The sequence below is a fragment of the Rissa tridactyla genome, chromosome 3 (genome assembly GCF_028500815.1).
Source record: "Rissa tridactyla isolate bRisTri1 chromosome 3, bRisTri1.patW.cur.20221130, whole genome shotgun sequence".
In the NCBI taxonomy this organism is placed as follows: domain Eukaryota; kingdom Metazoa; phylum Chordata; class Aves; order Charadriiformes; family Laridae; genus Rissa; species Rissa tridactyla.
The window spans coordinates 810,504-824,900 of NC_071468.1; positions in this window are offsets into that span (position 1 = coordinate 810,504).

Below are 14,397 nucleotides of genomic sequence, written 5' to 3' on the forward strand. Positions count from 1 at the left end.
GCTTTTCAAGACTTGAGGCTTTCAACTGATGTTATTTTCTTTCTTTTTAACCTCTGAGACAACCTATTAGTAACTCGTGCTTAATAAAGATGCCCCAAAAGACTTCACTGCTCTTGTGTATGGCAAAATACATTTTACCATACTCCTCAAGACCAAAACCCATTTCTTTCACGTCATATAATCACAGTGAAGAAAGAAAATAGACATGAGAACTTATTTTATGTGCAACTGCATGTGTGACATGTACACAGTGAAATTTCAGGTTGGAGGGATGGCAGAATTCCTACATCTACTTCACATACAGATGGTTAAATTAATGCCTCCATCTCAAATGACAGCCATGGAATTCCCATGGTAAACTTTTCCAGTAGCCAGCTGGCTCTCTTCTTGCTACACCATGTACGCTCACCCTAGGAACAGGTTTGCTGACTTCACCTGCTAGCCAGGCCTTGGCTTGTTCGACAAAGGAACGCTCTAGTACGAGTCATTTCCCACTCGGCAAGGTGCTCACATATCGAGGTTAAGGTATCTCTTAATCCAGTCTTTGTTTAAATTAATTTTTAGATATGTATTTTCTATGTCAGCAAGATACATACTGACCACTGTTTTTATTTCACGATTTTTTCCAATATTTTTTAATGAAAGTTCATTCACCCACCATTGCATTTATTGTAATTTGCTGTAGAGTCTGTTGACATCACAAAATTAATAGCAACAACAAAAAGAATACTGAATAAATTTGACTTGTGTTTTGAAGCACTCTGGAATAAAGGCACTAAACATTTGGGGCTCATCTACAGGAGGCAGGGAATGCCACACTGAAAAATGTAACAGAGGTTCCATTACAGCTAATCGTGGATGAGAAAAAGTATATTGTATTCTTATCAGTTTAATTTAATGTTTTCACAGATTCCTGTATTACATTTCAAGATATGCAAGGATTTTCTGAATAAAAGCTTCTTTTTTCTGTTCTCCAAAACATACCTTTGTAAGTGCTTAGTGAAGAAAAACTGCTTAGTCACACATTTCTCACACGTTTGAGTCTAGGTTTTTGTCTCTACCCATTGCACACAAACAGCAACTAAAAAGATTATTTGATAGAGGGGTTTTTTTTGGAAGAGATATAGTCCATCTGTAAATGACACTAATCTGTGAGCTGTACGGTTCCCCTGTTATTTTACCTGCCACCATAAGGCGCAGTTTTATGGAAGGTACGCCCGGTGCGTCACGCAGCCTCGCCACTAGCTGGGGGGACTCCTGACCCATAAATGCTGGAGGCAGCAGGTGACGTTGGATTGCACCTGCACTGAAGATGCAATTCTGCCTTCCCTTTTGCAAAACTGAGGCAATGAAGTATGAAGGAAGTGTGCTTAGAAAAGCTCAATGAAGAACAAATCTCTCTCAAAATTCAGCCCTGTGTGTAAACATCAGTATTTTAAGCTAAACATTTCCAAAACTAATTTCATCTGCTTTTTAAGTACTTCATTTCCTTGCTGCAATTTGATTAGGTCTTAGATGCACAGCAAAATCTCTGCATGACATTTTTTGAATACTTGTGTGACCTTTACGAGGAAAAGTATACTTAAGAATAGTTTCCTGTACCTAATCAAATACGGCCTACAAAGTAGGTTGATAAGAAAAGCTGGTCAGCATTCCTTAATGAAAAATCCTACTCTAATGTACTCTTTCTTATTTATTTTCTTTTTTACTATCAGCAACACATCTGACAACAGCCCAGGTATTTAGGCCCTTGCAAGAGGATTTTCAGTATGCACAGTATAACGTCTGTAAATTGTCCAGCATAACATACTGTTCTGCTTTGGCATGTCAATATTTGTTTGCAGCAGGATTTAGCCTATTTAAGGCTGAGCGGAGGGAATTACTATTCAGGTAGGAAAAGAAGTTGCTCAGAACATTTGAACAATTTTACATCTTTCTCTTCAACTGTATTTGCATTTAAGTGCCTTTAGCCCATAATAACAGTAATTAATTTCCTGACCTGCTCAGCTGAACAGGGAAAGGGAAGAAACACTTAGCAAGCGAGCGAGAGCATCAGTAGATGTGCTTAACAAAACAGGGGGGAAATGCTACGAGAGTTTGAACTTCTGAGTGAAACTTGTGAAATATTAATCTTTGTCGTCAATATAACAAAGAAACATAATTCAAGAAGCCATGCAACATGGAGGGAAAAGCTACTTTTTGTATCTACCAACTATAATATTAAAAATATTTCTTATTCACCAGGTTGGGAGCGAGGCCTGCCTGCCTAGGTGCCTGCCACATACGGTACCTGCAGCAACACAAGATTCCTCTTTTCTCCATACATTTTTAACATTCCATCCTCAGTCAGGAATGCCTTGGTGATTTGCAGAGGTGATTAGGTTGCATTCCTGTTATTCCTAGTACGGGAATCAATACTAATTCACTTAGCTTTATTTTATTATTGTCTAAAGAGATGTCACAGCAGCCTCCAAAGAGGGAGAATGCTTCCTGCGCCTGCAAGAACACTAGTAAGAACTGGCTCAAGGTAACCACCCAGCAAGACCTGCTTGCTGAAGGAAATGAATTATTAATCAGGAGCTTGCTAGTTTTAAAATGTTTGACAATTTTAAGATAAAGGAAAAACATAGCCTGGAGAGCGTTATCAAACTCAGACCCTATTGAAGTCATGTGGGAAGAGAAAAATATATAGTATAGATTTTGTAACCTGCAATAGATAGCGAAGAGAAATTAATTCAAAACAGAACCTTCTCAAACTCTGAAGAAGTTTAAATCCACTTTGCAAACTGCTCTTCTCTGTTCAACATGTAAACTTTGGGCTCGGATAGACTGCTATGGAAAAAGCATGTTCCACTGAGAAAAATACAAAGGAAAATTCCTTACACGATAGTATGTGAGTTGGACTCCGACCCCTGTACATACAGACAAGTGACAAATCAGTTGACTTGTGAAACGCACTTGACAGGTTATACATTTCAGATGAAAGGGCCATGGCTGGATGGAATAATACTCTGTATTTGTAGAAATACATACTTTACTTCCTTGGTTTCTTCTCCGAAGATCTTCGAGGGCTAAGCACTTAATACTGAATAACCTCGCCTGGAAACTATTAGTAGCTTGTACAAGAGTCACTGAGAGAGACAACCTGAACCACAAGAGAAGGTAACAGCCTTTATCTCCAGTCTCTGAGTTCGGAACTACCTTATTTCTAAATCCATCAGAAATCCACCTGTGTGCCTACCTGTAGAGCAAATTCTTTCAGCACGAATATCCTCTAAAAGCAAATTCCTCTACTGCTGCAGCCAGTGAGACCAGCGTTTGGTCCCAAAAGAACTCCAGACAAATTCAAGCCATGATTTCAGGCTATTTTGCTTAGCATGAAGCAACACCTCAGTTGCAGTAATGTCCACGCCTTCCCCCCCCACCCCTCTAAAGCTGTTCTACAATATTCTTTCTTCAAGCTCTATCACATCCAGTTTTATCAAGGACCGAGTCTTTTAGACAGAGGTTTCAGTTGGCTTAAACTATTGAGTTCCCCAGGATAAGAATCAATAACCATTTAATATTTAAGCAGCTTACAAGCAACAATTGCTCTCTAGATGTGGCAGCAGCGTTCCAACTACGGAGAAGTTTTGCAGATCAAAATGCCAGAACTAGCAAGGTATTAGCATGTATTATGCCTATCTCTATTTGAGGACTAAGTATCACACTTACAGGACAAAATGATACCTTCCAATGTTTACTTTTTTCCCCACTGAGTGCATCCTATTTTGCTCTCAGTGAGGTAAATCTGACTTGGGGCAGATCATCAACAACATGGCTTTCAGAGAAAGACAAGTCAGAAGTCAAGCAAAGCCTAAGCAGCAAGTGCTTCAGCTGCCTCTTCCAGTAAAGCAGGTATTTTTGATCAGTTCATCCCCAGCAGGCAGTCCGTAGCTGTTTTCTTCTCTCAAGATACATTTTGCTGGGGGTCAGCTCCTGAGAATATATTTCACAACTGCCGAAACAGAGCAATTAAAAGAGAGTTTATGTGCCAACCAGCTAAATGTAGCAAGATGTTATGGACAGGTTGGGAGGTCAGCACCAAGAAACCACATACTACATAATAGTATAATGTATATATAGAGAGAGACTATATACAACATGCCTTCACAGACAGATATATCCTTTGGTCTCAGAGGTATCACTAGCAGAAAAGACAGCTCCAAGTGCAGGTTAGGCAGGGAAAAGAGCTCACGTAAACCCCTGTACTGACCCCAATTTACGGGCTTTCCTTCACATCTACATATATGCATTGACACACAGTGGTATAAACAGTTTCCAAATACCTTTTCCCTTCCAGTTAGTAGCTGAGAAGTAAGCCCTGTAAGAACAGGTCAAACAAGTATAAATATATATATATTTCCTGCCTGAAATCTTTAAGATTATGGACAAATTTGGCAGAATAGATATCTTTTCACATTGATAGAGGAAGGCTTAAAAGCAAAATAATCCCTACTCTTTTATAAGCAGCGTGAATACTTTAACAGTGAACACATTCTTAAGTTTTAAGGGAAATCAATATGTTATTTATTCCAAGACTTTAAGAAGAGGTAAGAAACCTGAAATGAGGATTGTCTAGAGATTAAGAGTGTGGGTCCTTGTAATCCTCAGTTTGCCTTTTTATCCTGAGAAAACGTACTTATTTGTTGCAGACAGTTGGCTGCTCCATGAACAACACTAATCTGTTGACCGGGTGAATGATCGTTGATGTCTGAATTTGCAAGCAATGCTGTTTCCCTGAAAACTCTCATTACAAGATTCTTGTCATCTATCAGTGCAATGAAGATATTGCTGCAACACCATGCACTAATCAGTTGTCCCTTCCTGGGTGTTAATTTTCTTTATTTTCCTGTACTCTCCTCATGGCAAAAAACAGTTGAATTGAGAGTAAAGAAAACAGTCAGCTCTGACTCCTTGATGCTTTCTGCACGTCTCCCCAGTTTGCTTTTTGTGTCATTCCTCGCTACCTAGCTACTCGGGAGTGAGCTACTCAGAGCATGTTCTCTAAGATGCATTCTGTTTGATAGCTGCCTATGAAAAAAACCACTTAAATTCTTATGAATTCTTGGTTTTTAAAATTGTTTGATGACTTTGAAGCATTTGTCAGCTTTGAGTAGCTCCATAACCGATTAAGTTCCTCATGATCTACAGAGGATTGGGGCGGTCCTTACTGACTCTGCAAGAGGATAGATTTTCCCCATTGTAAAAGCAATCCCAGTGACTGCTCTGGGGCTCTGAGGACGCAGTATGATGTTCCAAGGCAGGTGAAATGGCAGATTTAGCATTTACAGGAGCTGAATAAGAGGTAGGTATCAGCAGTCTTTTACGTGGGCAAATCCCCAGTAACAAATAGTTCCTGGTAGTTCCCAGCCTCTAACATAGATTCTTCAAGGAAGCCAAGCCTGACAGGTTGTCTTTAACCTGGTACCACCCAACAGAACAGCAAGAGCAGCTAATCACACCAGTACTGAAAACCGCGGGAAACAAAATTTGTAGAGTCAGAGAGACCTAATCTCTAACGTGCCTGGGCAGGAATCAAGTCTTCCGCTCACAGACACCGTTTGTCTGACACCCCTTCTGTGCGTGCCAGCGTACGATGGGAATAACAATGCTGGATGCAAAGCCACCAGCAGTGTCTGAGAAGGAAAGCCCTGTGTGCAGCCCTTTGGTATCTCGAGTAACACACTCCAATTTCCAGCTACCCCAGATGCAGAAAACAGACATCCAGATCCAGACTGTTACTTGCAGAGCCACTAAAGTCACAATAAAAACAGAGTAGATGAAAAATACCAATAACTGTTTTCTTGATAATGCTGCCTTCTCTCACTCAGGATTTGAGGGGTGCTACTTCTGACTATGTGTCTGTATATTACACCTGTAGTGGAGACAGGGGGATGACTGCTACACCCACTGTGCCTGAGCAGGGATGAAGATTTGAGCTCTTATGAGTAATTTGGGGTATGCTAAGCATCTGCTTTCGCTGCTGAACTACGGAGGCTGCCAGCTCTCAAAATTACATGTAAAGAAAGATTAAAGCCCCAGATTTTTTTTTTTTTTTTAAAAGGACACTATGGCAGCTGACTCTGTCTCTGCGCTGGACATACTTGTGTCTCTAGGCATTTAGTGCCTGTACCCACGGTATCATCAGCGGAAATACTTCCTCTAGGCACTTGCTGGCTCAAGAGGCACAGGTGAAAGATATTTGCAAGCACGATGACCTATGCTACTTTTTTTTATTCAAATTTAGAACATGACTTACATAAATGAACCTTCTCCAGTTGCTAGGGTGTTACAAAGATGTCTAAGCACAGCTTAGGGAGCGCATTTCTGAGGTAACACTTGGATCTCTGCAACATACAGCATTACGACACAGATCTATGTGGACTTGCAGGTTTATAATTAGTAATGGATGCATTATGTTAAGCATAGCTAGGCTCAGGGATGATACATCTGAGATCTGCTCTGCGTGGTATTTTTGCTCAGAACTCTTAACTACAGAGACTTACTAGTAGAGTTTTCCAAGAGAAAATATGTTACTATCATGTTTACTGGTCAATTACTGCTAAGGAAAACAAATAACTTGCTTAGTTAAAGTAATTATAAACCTTGTGCGAAGAAACAAAAATTAAGTTAAGCTAGCACAACTCATTTCTTCACCATTTCCCTGCTGGCAAAATAATTAAATTACATTTTGCAATTTTTAAGTATATTTAACATAAATTATTGATTTTATTATAGTATCATTATTGAGGAGTCTACTATTTTTCAGGAGTTGCAAGAGCTTTCACAACTCCAGATTCTCACCACATCTGATTTAAAAGCAGATGAACATATGAAAATGGTTTTACTTGAAATTCCCCACTAGCTACAGAAGCATTTTGCAGATGTTTTCTTATACACAGGTATTTGCCAGCTTTGTTAGGAACAAAATGACAATGAGGAGTTCAAGCCTACCTCATCACAGGGGACAATTCTATTTTATTTTTCTCTGACCATGGCAGTCTTTCCAGAGCAACGTGACAGAGAAGATTTTTAACAGAAGGCTTCCTTTCTGCAAGTTACTATTTTCCTGATACCATTAAAAGAACTTGAGGGCCAGACCTATATCTTCTGAAATTCTCTCCTTATTTCCTTTAATTTGATTTCTTTCAATATTTCTGAACTCTTTCAGATTTCTTTCTAAACTTTTCTCTTTGATGCCCACCTGGAACTTAGAATGCTTTCTATACTGTAATTAGTCTCTTGGAAGTTTCTGGGTCCTTAGGAAGGCACAAAGCTGTGGACATACAGGTTGCATAAACTCCTGTCACCTGAGCTCCCCACTCTGCAACCGGTTTAAATTGATTCAGTGCTAAAAGAATGATACAGCTGCATACATTTAACCTCTCTTTTATTATCTTCTTCCCCCTCCTCCTCAAATGATTTAGCTGCTGGGTCATCTAAGTGATTAACTACAGCTATATTTTTGTAATCAAACTCTAAATCAGAGTCTGTGACCATTTGCACTTGGGTTGGATTTACTGCTGTTTGGATTGGTATTGTTGTATTTAGCTTTTCCAAAATAACCGTGTTGTTTTATGTTTTTGACATAACACAGACACTGAGATGTCTTTTTTTCATCATCTCTCAAGTATGTTAACTAATCAGCATTTCTATATTTCATGGTTACAGTCTCCTAGCAACAAAACTTTATCTTAAACTGACCCTTGTTGTTTTGGAGACCCTGTGCCCAGAGCATGTTACATCTCTTCTTTTTCTCATACTTAGTACTTTGTTCTCATTTTGATTACCTACCAGGTTTATGTTCATCATCTTGCCTGAAATAAAGCATCAGGAATATGCTAACATTTAGACTCACACTACTCCTACTTCTGGTCGTTCCCTTGCAAATGATCCACGAGTCTGTCACTTAGCAAACTCTTCCCTTAAAGAAAAAAGAAACAAAACCAAAAAATGGCTTTGGAAGCTCAACTGCACTTTTCTGAGTGCCTCACAAAGAACATTCACATGTCCCAGCTCTCCCATCCTTACAAGCCTGTGGGAAGACTCTCATAAACTGCCATAAATGGAGTATTGGTTTCCTCAGGACGAGGGGTATTTTGCTGCTTGGGAACTTGCAACCTCTCCCGCTTCCAACGACCAAGTGGGAGAGAAACATCCCAAGGAGAGCCTGACAGTCTAGCTGGGCAAAGAGAAAGGCAGATCCACCTGCTTTGCATCCTGTGAGAAAATCAGATGCTGAAGAGATGGGGAGGCTTTGCAAATATCACAATTAGTGCAAAGGAAAAATGAGCAGGAACAACAAAAAAAAACAGTCAAACTTTATAATGCTGGCAGCTTCATGGAGAATACCTGCAGCTCACACTAAGGCAGAGCAGCTTCACTTGGTCACTTGTAACCCTGATTGCCAGGACTTCAGATCTTGCCAAGTTCAGTCAAAAGTAGAGAATAGCTTTGACCTGCATCTCTCACTGTCCCAGGCACAGAACACACGCATTAGCTCACCTGGATGCTGCACACCCCCCACCCCCCACATATTTAGGCTTATAGATGTTTCTTGAGCCCTGTTCCTTCAGTACTCATGCAAAAAAAAAAAAATGTTGTTTGTGTAAAAGCTAGACAGATAAAGTGAAAGACTCATACGGTACCAGCAAAGAGGCTTAGGTAGTCATGACAACCACGTCAGTGCTTATAAAACTTCCCTTCTTCATAATCTTTTTTGCAGTTAAGATAACACACAGGCGAGCTGTAAAAAACGAATATCTGATCTGCAGCAATAAAATGAGAAGTAAAATGTTCATAACACCCAAATAGTGGAAACTGAGACACTGACAATTGTTTGGTGTCATTAACAACAATAGTTTTGTGCAGTTTCTGTAAGGGCTCCTCAATGCGTCCAGGCTTAAGAGACCAACAGCCTGACCCAGATTTGGGGTGAGCCGGGAAGGGAAGGAGGGACAGGGTTAACACTGCTTTTAAGGGAAGAAGATCAGACATTAAATACACATAAGACATTATAAGTGTATTCAAATTCTCATGTACTTATTATTTCCTTCAGCACCTGGTACCAGAAAGGCTCTGCTGCTCCAGTCCCAACAGAAGGGACATCTGCATGATTTGTGGGTTCCCACAAACCATCCTTACTTTAGCAAGAATAAACACCCATATTTTTCCTTCAATCTTCTATGCTCATTACTTTTTAACTTGGTTTTCAATGTGGAAATTTAAAATCCCTCTCAGTCTTATCGTGCACAGGTGGAAACCAAAACACACTAGAAATAAATACCCCTCTCTACCCCAGAGAGGAGTGAATGGATTTGCTTCCAGCAAGAAGGGAGCGACTGCTGTCAATAAGACAAATCACCATCTTTCTAATCAAGTGTTAAACTCAAGAAAATTGCAAAGCTTTATATACCCAAGTCTGCCAAGGAGTCATATGTTGCTTCAAAGGAAAAAAAAAAAAGTTTGGCATCTGTACTCTTTAATTACTGAATTTACTTTCATGTACTATTATTACAGTTAAGAAGTTATCATTTACTGAGGGAAAAAAACAGACTTTTATAATAAAATATATATGGTCAGCATGTTCATTTTCTTGTCTTTCTCTCAGCTACGAAGAATAATTCACTGACATCCGTAAGAATTCTCAAAGTTTATATGATACTGAACTTACAAGGTCTCCACCACCAGTCTCGGGGAAAGAGCTCCATCTTCTGGGAAACAGCCCTTCAATGGTCAGGGAGGGACTGGTTCTTGATGGATCATCATGTCTGTTCTCCAGGATCACACAGCGAATATCAGGGGTTTATCAGAGATGTTTATCGGTGCAGGAGTGTTCATCTCGGACACCAGTCTCTTGTGAGCTGGTCTGTAGATGGCAGGACTGTTAATGCAAAGAAGAGCGGCTGAGTAAACAGAGACTTACCAGCTAATCCACTGCAATAAAAGCATCTCAAAAAAAATCAGTGGGCACAGCAAAAGGAGCATTTTACCCAGAAACCCAACGTTGAAGCAGGTGAGTAACCCAAATCCACAATCAAGTTGGTATAAAATACAAACATCATCCTTAGTATGATCTCTGTCACAAGTTCCATAGTTCACATAATGGATATGATGAGAAATTATTGAAATGGCTCTAAACCTCCAAAATTAGTGATACCAAATATAAAAATATTTACCAAGCGTAACACAGCATAGCAAATACCTGAGGAGGCATCTTCTCCAACAGGCAAAGACTTTAAGTTAGCTGCTGGTTCTACATATTGGAAAAAATTGTCTCATGATTTGGGGTAGGGTATTTAACGACCTATATAAACAGCAGTTTTGGATGGAAGCTCTGCATTTCTTTTTTACTCAAAAGCATCCACATAGTGAATTTCCTTGTCCCATTAATCACAAATACTGTGTTATACAAAGGCTGTGCCTATGTTCCATATGCTAGCAATGCTAAGGAGGCTTGTTAGGTGGAAATCAGTGATTTAAAGCTGTATGATTTTGTCAGATGTGATTCTGCTTCAGCCAGGTAAAATTTGACTAAAGTCAAATAAGCAAATAAATAGGCTGGTCATCTTCCTATGAACACTAATACCAATTCTTGAGAATGTTCTGTTATTCTATACAATGTAGTTACTTTTAGTGTTAGACATTCAGTCATTTTTATGTAGCTTTCACCAGCACTGGGATAACTAGCTTCATCTTTCGATTCTTGTCTACTTGCTCATTAGCTACAGAAAGATGATCTTAAAATACCTTCAAGGGTAACTGATCTTATTAAACGTCTCCACCTTTTTTTTTCAGAAAGTAATGGGCCTGGAACTAATACAATGAAAAGTAAGTTCCCTAGCTGATCCCGGAGAGCTGTGCATCGTGCTCCTGGACCGATCTGTAGGGAAGGGGACTCCTATCAGGCCACAAATGAGGACAAATAATCATTCTTAGAGAATGCTCAAGATAAAAACCCATCTGTACCACCACCTAGTATCATTAAAAGTAGGAGTCCTCTACAGGCATCAACGAGAGTACATTTCCCATTACTTCTTGGGTTGGGTTTGGTTTGGTTTGGGGGGAGGCACGTTCAGGTTTTTTTTGTGTTTTTTCTTTAATGGTATGGACTTTAAGGCTTTGATGTGTAGCTTTACTTTTAGCACATTGATTTACCTCGTGGTGAAAAAAAGCCCAAGTTGCTTGTAAAGCAAAGAACCTATTTGAAGATGTTAGCTTTTTTTCTGATTGCAGAATGTCTGTGAGCAGAACATAATGTCACCAGTTTGATTTAATCGCAGGTGATGTTTCATGGTTTTTCTTTTTCTGCTACATGAATTGAATGAATTGTGTTCACAGATCTCCTAAATCACAGAGAATATTTTCTCTCGGTTGAAGCCAGAAGACAAATACTTCAAGAGCAACTATAAATCCTAGTTGGACTGAGACAATCACAAAGAGAGGGTCTGCGATAGGCGTCATCTAGAGTCCCTACTCAAAGCAAGAAATGAACAATAGAGCAGCTTCACTCCACAACGGAATTTCCAGTCTTCATGAAATGCTTTCACCCTCTTTTTTTTTGTCACTCTCCTTGTCTGCGTCTCCAGCTTATAGACAGAATCAGTGTCAGAGATTAACGGTTACTTTAAATGTTTTCTCTCCTAGCTCCTACTCGGAACATTATTCTCGACTTCTGCTGAATTTGGTGCAACACATCTAACTTTTGTGGCAGCCAGGACCAGCTTTTGACACTTGCGAATTTCAGACAGATTCTGCCTTTCTACAAGAGCTCTGCAATTTCTCTTTTACTACAGCAACTTCACACTGACCGTGAAGTCTAATAGAGCCTAATTTATTAAATCACAATTTCCCCTCCTCCCCCCCCCATTTCTTTAACCAGGGGTTTCAAAAAGAGGGAGAGCAAAAGGAAGATCTACTTTGGTGCCTGCATAAACTGTTTCTCCGCCTGATATTTGGTTATGGGAAGGTCAGTCTTAATGACTGTTCAGGAATAATATGGAGCTGCTCCCTCCATCCAGAGCTGTGGCAATGGCAAGGAGGAAAAGGGCATCGAATATCTGCCAGCCCCCTTGGAAATCGCAGTCCAGTGTGAAAGGCTGCAGCTGTGTGCCAAGTCCTGAGAAATCGCCCTGGAGAGGAGAGGGAGGAGAAGGGAGAAGGGTAAGGGAAGGGGACACCAGGAGAGCAAATGCTGCCAGTGCCAAAGAGCCTCCCCTCAGCGCTGCCCGAGACACTGCCTCCCTCCCTGAGGGGACAGGAGCCTTTGCTCCTGCGGGCAACACTGAGGCACATCCGTCTGCTCCAGAAACAGCCGCCCGGTACTGAGAGAGAGGGGTTTCACCCAGTGTCCTCCCTGCCCACCATCACAGCATTACCTGGGAGGCAAAACACCACCCTCATGTGCCATTTGTTACAAAATCAAGTGATGTGTCACACAAAAGCTTTGGTTTTCTTTAAGCTTTCTCTGCAAAGTCAGGGAGAGGTCGGAACTGCCTAGTTTCCCATCCAAAAATAACTTTTTGCCGAGCTTTAATCAATGAACTTGAAAAGATTTGCTGATTCAGACTATAAAATACAATTTTAGCTCCTCACCCATGGCGCAATCAGTTCTTTGTAACACAGATCAACAGGGAAACCCCACTCCAACATAAGGTACATAGAGAGCAAAAGCCACTAACAAGTATTTTACTAGTAGTCCATATAACGCTGAAGTGTTCCAGCTGGTTCTAGAAGTTGTTTATTTGCATGAGGTGGCAACAGTTTGCTTTCTCTATGTTTGTTATCCATGTGCGCAAATAAGATAAAGAAGAGAAAAGAAAAATAGCCCCTACATTACTAGAGCAGCTGTATTACTGCATTATAAGCTGAGCTGCAATGTTTTCCTGCACCTTTTTACCACATCACTTCTTGGACAATGCAACTCCTGAGATGTTGCATTTAATTTAACAGTCTGTGTAATGGTTGGGACGGTGTGACATAAATAGTGAACAGAAATGGAGCTTTTACAATGACAAATCACCCTGTTCCTAGGGATTTAGAGCAGAATTCTTTTCCTCTCTCAAAGGCAAAAATCACTTTAATTAACTGTTTCTCCCTATCAGTTCACGTAATTTGTTCTTGGTTAGGTATCTTACAGCCGAGGATGGCATCACCTACAGCCATCACACACAGGTAGCTGCATTTAAAACAGTGTGCACCAGGCCTCATTCCGAGTCTCCTCTTTCCTAGGGATGTCCCAAGGGAAATTTCCACCTGCCCTGTGCCTGCTGGAGCCACATCCGTTCTCTGCCAAGAGAACTGCTCAGGGGGCTCTCAGCAAGCTTTGCTGCCTATTTTCTAGGTGGCGTAAATGACTTGGAGCATACCAAAGTCCTCAGCAGCCATGGGCTTGATGCCGCTGGGGAGTAAGCGCCCGTATGTTCAGCACTGAACACGTCAGGAGAAAATATTTGAGGAGAGCTGAGCCGATGCCCTGCTGAGAACAGACGTACATTTTTTTCCATCAGCTCTTGCATCTCCTGTACTCAGCAGATGTTAAAGTCAGGCGATCAATTGAAAAATAAAAATTCAAATATTTACCCTGCAATTGCAAGCTCTGCAAGGGCCTGTGCGTATAATTGTAAAATAAGAAATAAATACTAAAATCAAAAAGGCAGTACTGTACTGTTGTGTCAGACACCCAGCAAATGCCGGGGCTTTGCCGTGGGAAGCACAAGGTGTCCTGTAATACCTCAGCAAAAATACCACATTGAGAAAAATAAAGGCAGCACCCCGTTGGCTTTAAGGTGTAGCTGACATACGGTATATTTTGCCTTGTCTGTGAGTAATTTTATTGCCTGTTTTTGCCTAGCTGTTCTTTTTTCAACGTGACTTCAGAAGAATGATAATTAATATTAAAATAACCATGGGCTCCTTTTCAGCTTTTCCAGACTAACATGAGAGGCCCATACTAAAGCACATCCACTACAGTCAAATATAATTAGGCGCATTTTACTGCCTCCCTTTCCCAACCTCTAAGAAGAGTTTTCCTCGGAGGATGGAAAAGTTAAGAAAATGAAAGACGATGTGCCAGCCAGGTCTGACCAAGACAGGGAAGACACTTCTGCTACCATGTGCCTAGTAAATTTTTAGGAATTTGCGTGGAAATATCCTCATGCTTTTCTCACAATTCCTGTAATCCAGTAATCCCTTTACACACGTCTCTAAAAACATTTCTGCTGACCCATAAGCTACTTCTTGCCTGTGACACTGCACAATGAATGTTAAAACAGAGATGATGATCATACTTAAGTTCCTGAAAACTCCCCAGTGCCACCCAGCAAGAGCTAGATGTTAAACAACCCTCCTTTCCTG